General features: G+C 33.4%; 1 long non-coding RNA gene across 1 annotated transcript; it reads right to left on the reverse strand.

The window, feature by feature from the left end:
* Positions 1 to 1,331: 1,331 nt before the first annotated feature.
* On the reverse strand, positions 1,332 to 3,172 carry LOC133806917 (uncharacterized). The gene is made up of 3 exons (XR_009879091.1): positions 2,897 to 3,172; positions 2,408 to 2,462; positions 1,332 to 1,425 (listed from the first exon to the last, which is right to left on the reverse strand). It is a non-coding gene; the product is annotated as an uncharacterized LOC133806917 (long non-coding RNA).
* Between the last annotated feature and the right edge of the window lie 8,842 nt (positions 3,173 to 12,014).

Below are 12,014 nucleotides of genomic sequence, written 5' to 3' on the forward strand. Positions count from 1 at the left end.
TAGATTTTCCTTGCTGGGCATTAGGCTCATTCCTTTTTGTTTTATGTGCAGGAAAATAGCTTTAGAGGCGGTAAGATTCGTGGCGCTTAGAGGATGTGTATCGATGGTGAATGGAGTCAAGGGGCCGAGCGTTATTCGATTCGAGGATGTAGTCTCATTTTATCTTTTATGGTTTTATATGTATTTTCCGCATTTCTTATGTAATTTTTTTTTTCATTTAAATCATGTTTTGTTTTTAAAGACAATGGGATCCCATATCCTTCTTAGTATTTATTTGTAAGTAACTCTTATTTTACAAGTTACTCAATAAAATTATGGTATTTTCGTAAAAATGTAAGTTTATGTATAGTTTCGTTAATGGTCCAAAAAGTCTAGATTAGTGGGTCATTACATTCCACTCATTCATGGATTTAATATTATCAGGCTTTAGTTTCAATCTTGCTTCTTCATTTGGTGCCTTTGTTATTTTAGTAACTAGCCTTGATTTTGAAGCTCTCCAAAGATCTGCCATACTTTTGAATATATAGTTCTTTTGCTAATCTTTGTCAACCTTATATCTTGCCTAGTAAAAATAATAATAGGTTAGTATTAATGTAAATGAATTTCAACAAATTTCATGTTCAATGCATAAAACCTGAATATATATATACCTGAATAGATTTCCATAAGACCTCTTTCATTCCTAGAGGAATCTTCCTCCAATCTTTTATCGTTACTGGTACAATTTCTCTAACAAGTGCACCCAAAAATGAAGCAAAGATATTGATGTTGCACCTATTGGTTGTCTCTTTGAGTTAAACTTAACTTCCAAACGACCATCACTGTCTATTGCAATAGACTTCATTTTACTAGGGCCTCTAGTTCTCTTTTGGGTAATAGGTGCAACAACTTCTTGTGGTAGTTCTTGTTCGTCTGGCAAGTTTTCAACAATTGTTTCATTTGGGTTTTCTGGGATTTGTAGGCGTTGTGATTTTCTTGTGGCTGTTGGTGAGATGGCATGGTCATTTGAAGGACTAATTTCTACTTCAACCACTCTTTTAATAGATCCCCTAGTGGCTGTCATTGAAGCTAAGAATGGAGAAATTAGGTCATTAGTAGGTGGTCTCACTATTTTTTCAAGAGAGTCTATTGGTTGTTCAACCTCAAATAGATTTTTAAGAGATCTCCTTGTCACAGGGGAGATGGGTATTTCTTCTTCATCAGAAGAGTCATTTCTTACAATCATTCTACGTGTCTTTTTCTTTGGAGACACATCCTTAATATATCTCTCTTCAACAACCTTATCCATTTCCAAATTTAGTCTAAAGCTCTTCCTCTTTTCATTTAGGAGTTTAACTAATTTTCCTGTAGGTATGTGTTTTGGCCTCTTTCCTTTTGTAGATGGAGGTGACATATCTTGTACTTGGCAAACTCTTTGACTAGTTTCTGATCAACCGTGTCTATAATTAGTACGAATTTTGATGAGTTACAAAAATCATATATAACAACATATTATCAATTATCACAAAAAAAAAAAAACTTATAATAAAAGTTAGAAAGAAAGAAATAAACATTCATTCTTGGCATCAAAGAAATAAAAATTCAAAGTGTCATGCTAATAGTAAAAGAGCGGATAAGCATCTCTTGGTCCATCATTTTTGCCACTTTTATCCTCATATTATTTTATATTTACTTTTTCCACTCCATAAAAATGTAGAATTTTTACATTACATACGACTGCTTTAGTAATTGCACTTATTTTTGTTTTGGACTATTGTTTTTTTTTTTTTTTTGAAAGTTTTCTCTCTCTCTCTCTCTCTCTAAAAGTTTGTGTCTAACCTTATACATAATAGTAAGTATTTATATAATTTTAATATAAAATCATCACACATATTATCAATATATATGTATTTTCTCACCAACTACCACTCATTTTTATTTGTTTAGGTTCAATCACCGGTAATAGATACCCAAAAAAATAATCACTGATGATAGATAGTTTATATAGTTTATATGATTAGTTTTAATTGCTTCAAATATTATTATGAGATCAGTTAAATTTGGTATTTCACTACTATCTACTGAAAAAAGCTTGTAACATGCTCCCCTATAAATAAAAATTATTTAATTTAAATATGCTTAAATTGGAATAGATGATATCCTATTTATTTTAACTAAAAGTTGTCATTTGTTACAAAAATGCACGTCTAGAGAGTACAGAGTAGAAATTTAATTAACTAAATAAAAATGAAAAAGAAGTATGCATAAGCATATACTAGCCACTGCCAGCAAAAAATAAATAAATAAATAAAAGACATATGTTTTCAAGCTTTGGCCAGTAAAATCATTCTTCTTCCCCTATATTATTCCTTTATAATCACTAGAAATCAAGGTAGTACAAGTTCCATGAAAATAAAAGAGAACATACCTCTTGCAAACTGCTGCAAATAAAGTTCCCTCCAATTTGAAATCCAATGAAGCCACTAAAATGAAAGCAAAATTACATACCAATTAATAAACTATCAACATCATTCAATCTTTAATTAGGAGTCATCATTAAAAAAAAATTACAACTCTTACAACCAAGAAACTATCCAAACTCACTATAGAGTCCTTGGAAACTAGAGCTCACAAAATAAAAGAACAACAAAACTCTTAAATACAACGACAAGAGGCAGCAAAAGCAGCAGAAAAACTAATAGCAAAGGCCAACAATAATGCAACAGTTTGAAATAAAACCAACAATAAAAAGAAAAGCAGACACAACACACATAGAAAGAACAAAAAACCAAAAACAGTTTGTATTCCAATTTAAAAGGATGAAAAAAATCAGATTTATTATCAATACAAATAAGGGAAATGATAAATCCATGAAAGTTTGTTCTGCCTTGAGCATTTTCTCTACAATAATGAATACCTTGAAAGTGAAAAAATAGCCAAATGAACCAAACCTAGCTGAGATGAAAATATGAGATCCCTTTATAAATGCCTCAGTTCCCTAAAGTTGCTTGTCTTCTTTTCTGAATTTCTGAAAGAGTTAAAGAAATTTAGAAACTTGTGTAGAGAACCCAATAAATCAAAAAGTCATGTCACAATTATCTCATATTGAAAGAACAACATGCTTATAAGATCAAAATAAAAATTACATGAACAAAGACATAGATATTATTTACATACTCAAATGATCATTGATTAAAAAAATATCAACATTCTTGTGCTACTAAAACCTCATACCATAGACAATAAAGCATGTACATGTTTGTATATATAGTATTCTTTTGATATATCAGATATGGCGACTGGATTATACACTGCAGCCCCATTGTTGAGTAGATTTCAGGTATGATGGCATGATAATTAATTATATAACGAAATGCATGGTTTAGATTTGTGTTGTTTGATTCAAATTTGCATAACTTTTTATATTTTTATGACAAAAAATGCTTGTAATTAATTAAAGTTGTGAAAACTAGACTAGGCACTGAAAATGATATACAAGACTTCAAAAAATAAAAACCAAATATGGCAAGAAAATTTAGTTGCTAGCTGTAATGTGTGAGCAAATTGGTAAAACAAGCACAAGTTTTTATTTATTTGGAACCTAGAATTGGCTTTGAAAATTAAAACATCACTTACCTTAATTAATTATAATTTAACTAATGTAAAAACAAGTTTTATGGACTTGACTTAACTATATGTCAGCTTCGTTTCATGAGTGTGCCATATTATATTAGAATCAAATTAGTAGATGCCTAGTCAAGTAGGAAAAACAAATTTTCACATTATGCTAATTGTCTTAGAGATCAAATATGAAAAATCCATCAAGGTTATGTTTATACTTTACTTGTAGGGAAAAATTTCAGGTCTTACTTTCAATTTCAGTAGATATGGTTTTTAGTTTTTCTCATATTCTTCTGTCTTTATCTTCTTCACTGATCTAGATTTGTCTACAATAACTTCAGACATTGGGAATTGTATGGGAGAGGTTTAATAACATAGGTTCTTCATATGTTTCAAATCGTAGTAAGAAATACAATCATATAAAGGGAAGCCAAACTAACATCATGCAGAAACATGGTACAAACTGTCAAGGTGTCAATTTACATATATGTATGCAACCAAATGCTTATAAGATAGCATCTTCTTTTCAATACATAATCAGCAAAACATGCTAATTCAACCATGTACAGAATCTAGCAGAAGCAATAAATATCACTTGACCTCACACATTGGAACCAATTATAAGTCTAGTTACCAACCAATATATCAGAAAGATATCATATATTTACCCTTATAGCACGTAATACAGAACAACAAATTATAATAGCAAGCTTTTCAATACCTTTGATGGCTGTTGACCTCCTTCTACATCCTGCTGCAGATGAAGAAAAGCAGATTGAGTATTGACAGAAGAAACCATGTAACCAATAATTACGGAAAAGAAAATTCCCTTCCCACTGAATATAACAGAAAGATGGTTATATAATAGCAAGCATGGGCATGATAGCAACTACCAAGCCCAACAGTAAGGTCCAATGAACATTTATAGCTGCCTTTTGTTGTTGTTGCTTTTCAGCTCAGCCCTTTATAGTTTAGCTATTTCAAGTTTATGACCAATTTTTTTTCCCTTTCCTTTTCTCATGTACATAGTTATGAATAAAATTCATTTTATGATAAGATGTGTAGGTGTTCTTGGTTATCTATGATGCTATATTATCATTCCATGTTAAAAACAAAACGACCCCACTAAATTGTACTTTACACCTAAACCCCAGTTTGTTTATTTGCTCTTTATTTTATTTCCATCATCATTATCATCATAAACTAGAGATTAAAGTGGTTATATCATATTCTTGAAGAGGGTAGTTAACTAATTGAAAAGATGCTGATTTTTTAAGGCTAAGTATATGAGAATTTTTAAAATACTTTTGTTTAAAGCTAAACCATTGAACATAACAATATCTTATAATATAGTTATCTTTTCTTTTCTTCTCCTTAACTATTCTCCATTATAGCTAATCAAGCATTAGTTTAGATTCATTATAATCACTCCTATACATATCCAAATCGAGTCAACTTTGTTCCAATGGATGGGACAAGGTAAAACGCGGAATCTTCAGGCACACACATACAATATATATGTACATATCTACAACCAAAAGGATTAATAAGCCTACTAATCGATAACTACTTACAGTAAATGCTTTGTTTTTTTAATAAATAAATAAATAATACTTTGGTTCCAAATTGGTTGATGGGATATAATGGTAAGCACGATAAAGACTAGTTAATAATATCAAAGAAAAAGCTTTTCTTTCTTAAATCTTCATAGTTGTTTCTCTTGACTTAAAATATTGTAAAATTGCATATCAATCTAGTTTCTATCAAAGATGGGTTTTTATCAAATCAACTACAGAAAAAGAAAAGGAGAGGAGCAAAAGTAAGCAAATCAACTACAACATTTAGCCAACAATTTGTATTATCAGGGATGAATCATATGGTATCGTTCCTTAAAAAAGATGTAAGCCGAGGAGAGAATAGAACCTAAGATAATGGGCGTGAGGCAGAGATAGATCTCTGGAAGGCGTGACTTCGTGAGGCAGAGAAAGAACTCTGGAGCGTGACTTCATGAGGCAGAGAAAGAACTCTGGAGCGTGACTTCGTGAGGCAGAGATGAGTTGAGACGAGACGAGAGTGAGAGATGGAGGCTGAGAGAAATTTTTTGGGTAACTTAGATTTAGGGATTAAAATTTGGCTGAGAGAGATGAGGGTCAAAAAAAAAATTTCATTTGGCGCCTGAGGTTTATTTCATATGGCGCCAAATATTCTGTGTGTTTTATTTTAATCACCCACCATTAATAGCACTTCTAAATATATGTTATTTTTTAATGTAATATATACTAAAAATTGTTGTAGTGAAAAGCAATTAAAACAACACTATATCACTCATAATTTAGCAATAAGGTTGTGCAGTAATGAGTTTACACAAAGTTGAAACTATGTGCCTATGGGGGTGTGAATAATTACATAGTTTAATTATTTTTGGTAGAACATTTACCTGAATAAAAGCAGTGCTTCCATTTATATGATGCATACGACCAACTTGAGACTTCCTGATGGATTTCATGAGGACACTGTACGCGTGGGCAACCCAGTTGTGATGTCAAATGTTGGTGGGATCATTAACCGCATTTATGTAACCAGTACGAATCTCCAGTCCAAAACTAGGAACCAAAATGCTCCCAATGATGACAAGAATGAAGTTGGCCAGGAAATACTCATAAGCTTTTTCATAATTCATAAGATTTCTCTCCAAAATCGACAATGAGATTTTAATGCTGCCGGCGAAGATCTTAGCCTTCAACTTAGTTTTGGGGACCTTTTCTTGAAGGTCTATCGACAAACTTCCATCTGGAATGACTCGTTGAAAAATCCTAGCCGACATTGGGATCCTCTTGACATACAACTTTATGTAGTTGCAACCCACATCAACTGTAATGCCCTAGTTACTCCAAGACCATTACTGTGAACTTTAAATCGTGCTTAACTCGCTAAATGAGTCATTAGGTTATAAATGTGCTTCTAGGTGTTATTAATAGGCTAAGGAGAAAAATATCGATCAAAAGGAAAGGATATATTTTATTTAAAACATAAAACTATGCATGGGCCCATAAAAGTGTTTTCAAGTTATTTACAATCCAAAATGGTCATTATTGTGTAAAAAATACAACCCGCCGACCTAAGTGGCAAAAATAGGGTTAACCCATAGTTCCTCTGAGAAACACCTTAGCCGTGGTGGTCAAGTGGCTGCATATGTACTCATTTCCACCTAAGCTCTCCACTCAAGACTGGGTGAGCTTTTCTTTTCCTTTACCTGCACCACATAACACCTGTGAGCCAAGGCTCAGCAAGAAAACTCATTTCTGCATGTATTCAATATCAATTGATGATTATGATAATCATACTGGGCTTATAGCCCAAATTAGTTAAGTGATGATCAATAAGATCCTAATAATCATGCTGGGGCTTGCAACCCAATCAGATAAGTGACTATTAAGTCATACTCTGAATAGATGACAAATAAGTCTATCTCTAGGGCTCTGTACCCTAATAAGAGGAGTGACTATGGAGTCACAAACTTGGCAGGTGACTAATAAGTCAACCTCTAAGGATATGTTCCCTGTATATATGACTAATAAGTCCATCTCTAGGGTTCTGCTCCTTAAATAGATGGCTAATAAGTCCATCTCTGGGGATCCGCTCCCTAAGCCATGTGACATGTCGGTCACCTTAGCCTTTGGGCTCTGGCTCTAAGTAACTAGCCCTTAGACTAGACAAGCGCTTTTGATGTCATCGAACTCAAGGTCGATCAAGCATTTCATACTTATGTTGATAATGCTTTTGTCAATTAGATCTAATCTTTTTTGGTTTGCGTTAAACACGCTAATACCATCCTTGACTCATAAGCCAATACCATACGACCAGTGCTCAATACTATTGTCGAACTTGACTAATAAGTCCCAGCTTCACAATCAATACCAACACCATTGTCGTTTCCTTACTCATAGGTCAGTGCCAAACACAGATAAGTGTTATATTATTTTATAATATAATGTAATATTATATTATATTATATTATAATATAATGTTTTAGATTAAATAAATGTGACAAAGAGTGTCACATATTGTAACATATGATAGAGAGTTACAATATTTAGATATATGAGATATATCCAAATATGTAACATATTTGGTGTTACAAATTTGTAACTTCCAAATATTACCCTTTATTGTGTAAATTTGGTGTTACACAATATTGAGATGAATTTCATAAAGCCATATGTATAATGGCTGTTAGAGATATGATTTTACCCAAATATTGTGTTTTACGGGTTACAAAATCATTTGGGGGGGTTTGGAACTGTTTGGACAAACAACACATTTTCAAGTGCTGAAATTGGTCAGTGGTCGCGGGCATAGAATGTTGGTGGCTGCAGCTAGTGGGACAGAGAGTAGTTGCCGCAGCCACTAATGTCTCTGGCAGTGGCCACAGGCCAAAACTGACCATTTTTTCAGTTTTTTCAATCTTTGTTGAACGGCTCAAAAAACCCAAATAACTCCCAAATCTCATTTTTCATTCCATATTAATCCAATTAAACATTGGTAACAGCCATGGAGGTTGGTGGAATTTGAAATTCAAAGGGTGTCTCTAAACTCTATAAATAGGAGCCTATAGCTCACTTAAAAGACACAACATTTCTATCCATTAGAGCACTTGGCTGGTTACACCTAGAGGCTTGATAATTCCATAAAGCATTTCCTTTAATTTGAGAGAGATCCGTTAATGCTTGAGTTAAGGAGAAATAAGCTTTTGGACAAAGGTTTTAAACCTTGTTCAAGTTGGTGATCCCCAACACTCTTCACTTAGGTTGTGTAAGTGAGAATTTTCTTTGTTTTGTTCTTACAATTTCTTATATTGCATTTCTTCTCATTCCTCTTATTTTATTTACTTGTAATTTTGTTTAGAGTTGCAATCTTCTTTTCTTTTGTTCCAAACACTTTTACTTTACTTGTAATCTTTTGCTTAGAGTTGTATTTTTCACTATTCTATTCTTCTTCTCTTCTTCTTCTTATTCTTTTGTTTATTTGTACTTTTAGTTATAGAGTTGTAACCTTATTTAATAAATTTATATTTATTTGTAATATATTGCCTAGAGTTGTAATATTCTTACCTATTTCCATTGAGGCAATACATATTTTCCTAACATTCAAAAGCTTATCCCTTATTTGTTTCAATGGAATGTGAGACCATCAAGATAATGAATCAAGACCTAGTGAGGTTGGATAGGTTTGATGGGTCCAATTGCACTTGGTGGCAAGACAAGGTGAGATTTCTTTTGACCACTCTCAAAATCGCCTACATTCTAGAATCCACTCTAAGACCTTTCCCAACGCCATCCGACAAGGACACTCTCGAGGAGGTGGGGAAAAGAAGGGCAGGGAGGAGGACAATCTCCTTTGTAGGGGTAATATCCTCAATGCCCTTTCTGATAGGCTCTATGACCTCTACACCGAGACCAAATCGGCCAAAGAGATATGGGATGCACTTGAGACAAAGTTCAAGGCAGAAGAGGAAGGTACCAAAAAGTTTTTGATATCTCAATACTTTGATTTCAAATTTTTTGGTGATAAATCTATTCTTCCTCAAATTCATGAATTACAAATAATTGTTAACAAATTGAAAGTGTTAAAGATTGAGCTTCCCGAGGCTTTTCAAGTTGGTGCTATAGTGGCTAAATTACCACTAACTTGGAAGAGCTATAGGAAAAGAATCATTCATAAAAATTAGGATTATTCTTTGGAGGAAATCCAAAAACATATTCGAATCGAGGAGGAATCGATATGTAGAGATAAACTTGTGGAGGGATCTAATTAAGAGACTTCCAAATCAAATGCGGCGTCACAACCAAAAAAGGGAAAAAGGGTAACGAGAAACCTTTGGGTCCAAAAACCAACCCAAACAAGTTTAAGGGCGAGAAAGGTCCTTGCTTTGTGTGTGGGAAAAAGGGTCACTATGCTAGAGAGTGTACGCATAGAAAAGACCAACAAGGACCTAAGGCGAATGCAACTCAAGAGGAAAACATAGTTGCTACCCTTAGGGAGGTGAATGCGGTCCATGGCAAGGTGAAGGGGTGGTGGTATGATACATGTGCCACCGTTCATGTCACCTATGAAAAATCATTGTTCAAGACCAGTGAAGAGTCAAATGGCAATCATGAGATTCAAATGGTCAATGAGGGCAAATCCAAAGTACTTGGCAAAGGTACCATCGAAGTCTTTTTCACCTCGGGCAAGAAAGTTACATTAGTGAATGTACTTTATGTTCCCAAAATGAGTAGAAACTTGGTAAGTGGTGATTTGCTTGGCAAGCCCGGCATTAAAGCCATTTTTGAGTCCGATAAACTTATACTTACCAAATCAAATGTATTTTTGGGGATAGGGTACTCTTGTGAGGGTATAGTTAAATTGTGCACCAATGATGTAACTTTCAATGGTATCAATAAAAATGCTAATTCCGCCTATATTGTTGAGTATGATTCTTTATTTTTGTGGCATCTTAGACTATCGCATATAGGTTTTTCAACAATGAAAAGAGTAGTAAAATGTGGTATGATTGCATGCAATATTAAAAACTATGGTAAATGTGAAACATGTGTTAAGGCAAAAATGATTAAGAAACCATTTCCTAGTGTAGAAAGATCATCTAATTTACTAGATTTAATCCATAGTGGTCTTTGTTTATTAAATGGTGTTTTAACTAGAGGTGGTAAAAGGTATTTTCTTACTTTTATAGATGATTTTAGTAGATATACCTATGTGTTTCTTTTAAAGCATAAAGGTGAATCTTTTGATGCTTTTAAATTGTATAAATTAGAAGTTGAAAATCAACTAAATAAAAAGATTAAGGTGCTAAGAAGTGATAGAGGAGGAGAGTACTTCTCTAATGAATTCAATACATTTTGTGAAGAAAATGGTATAATTCATGAGTGTACCGCACCTTATACACCACAACACAATGGTGTTGCCGAAAGGAAAAATATGACTTATCTAGAGATGATACATTCTATGTTGGTGTTTTCTAAGTTGAACTTCAACTTATGGGGTGAAGCATTATTAACCGCTTGTCACATTCTTAATCGAATACCGATGAAGAAAAATGAGACATCTCCATATGAGTTATGGAAAGGAACAAAACCCAACATAGGGTACTTCAAAGTGTGGGGGTGTCTTGCATATTGCAAGAAAAACAGACCTAATAGAACAAAGTTAGGTTCAAGAGCCATAAAGTGTGCTTTTGTTGGTTATGCCAACAATAGTACAGCTTATAGGCTATTAGACTTAGAGTCTAATATTGTGATTGAATCTAGAGAAGTTGAATTTTTTGAGAATATGTTATGTGACAACAATTCTCAAGCATCAACATCTCTAAAGGAGAATTTGTTATATAAGAACCATTCTTAAGCTTCTACATCCAAAGTTGGTTCTCAAGAGGAGAATTCTCAAAAGGATGTAAAGCAACCCTTTGAACATAGATGAAGTCAAAGGCTTAAAATCATAAAAGTCTAGTAGTGGATGAGATAGATTCTCAACGAATTTCATTAGGAAAATTCCTATTGTACTTCTCGTTGAGGATGATCCTAAGACTTATAGAGAAGCTATGCAATCAAGAGATAGTGTATTTTGGAAAGAAGCCATCAATGATGAGATGGGTTCCATTATTTCCAACAACACTTAGGAATTGGTAGACCTCCTACCGAGGTCTAAGCCAAATGGGTGTAAGTTGGTATTTAGGAGAAAATACCACACTGACGGCACTATCCAAACCTTTAAAGCTATATTAGTAGCTAAAGGGTTTAGGCAAAAAGAGGGTATCGATTATTTCGATACCTATGCGCCTGTTGCAAGAACAACTTCTATAAGAATTTTGTTCACTTTAGCTTTGTAGACTCCAAGAATTTTACTTAGCTATTTAGATAGTAGTAGTAATAGTAATAGCTAGTAGTAGTTATAGTATGTTTATTACTGTGGATTTTGGTTCAAGTCGGGACTTAGTTGGAACTCCTAGCAATAGTCATGGATTTTATAAGTTTAACCAATAGTTTAAGAATATTAATTATAACCTAAGGTTTGATTAATATGACTGATTATGAAGATGATAATTATTATACTATAAGGTTTAGATAGACCCATTAAGGTAATGACACTTGTCATGTGTATGTTTAATGGATAATTAAGTATTTTTGAGGAATAGTTTATTAAGAGTAATATTTGAAAATCCTAGGGGTCTGTCAGCAGCTTTGAAATCGTTAAAGGACTTAGTCAAGGCTGTTTACTCAATTCAAATTAGGCTGAAAAAGTGTAATTACGTGTATAATATTTCAGCGTATGCCGATATATCGCAGCTCTAGGGGGCGATATATCGCCATACGGGGATACGAAAAACACGTAGCTTCACACGACAACCTCGACGAGCC

This window comes from Humulus lupulus, chromosome X, assembly GCF_963169125.1.
Source record: "Humulus lupulus chromosome X, drHumLupu1.1, whole genome shotgun sequence".
Classification (NCBI taxonomy): Eukaryota; Viridiplantae; Streptophyta; class Magnoliopsida; order Rosales; family Cannabaceae; genus Humulus; species Humulus lupulus.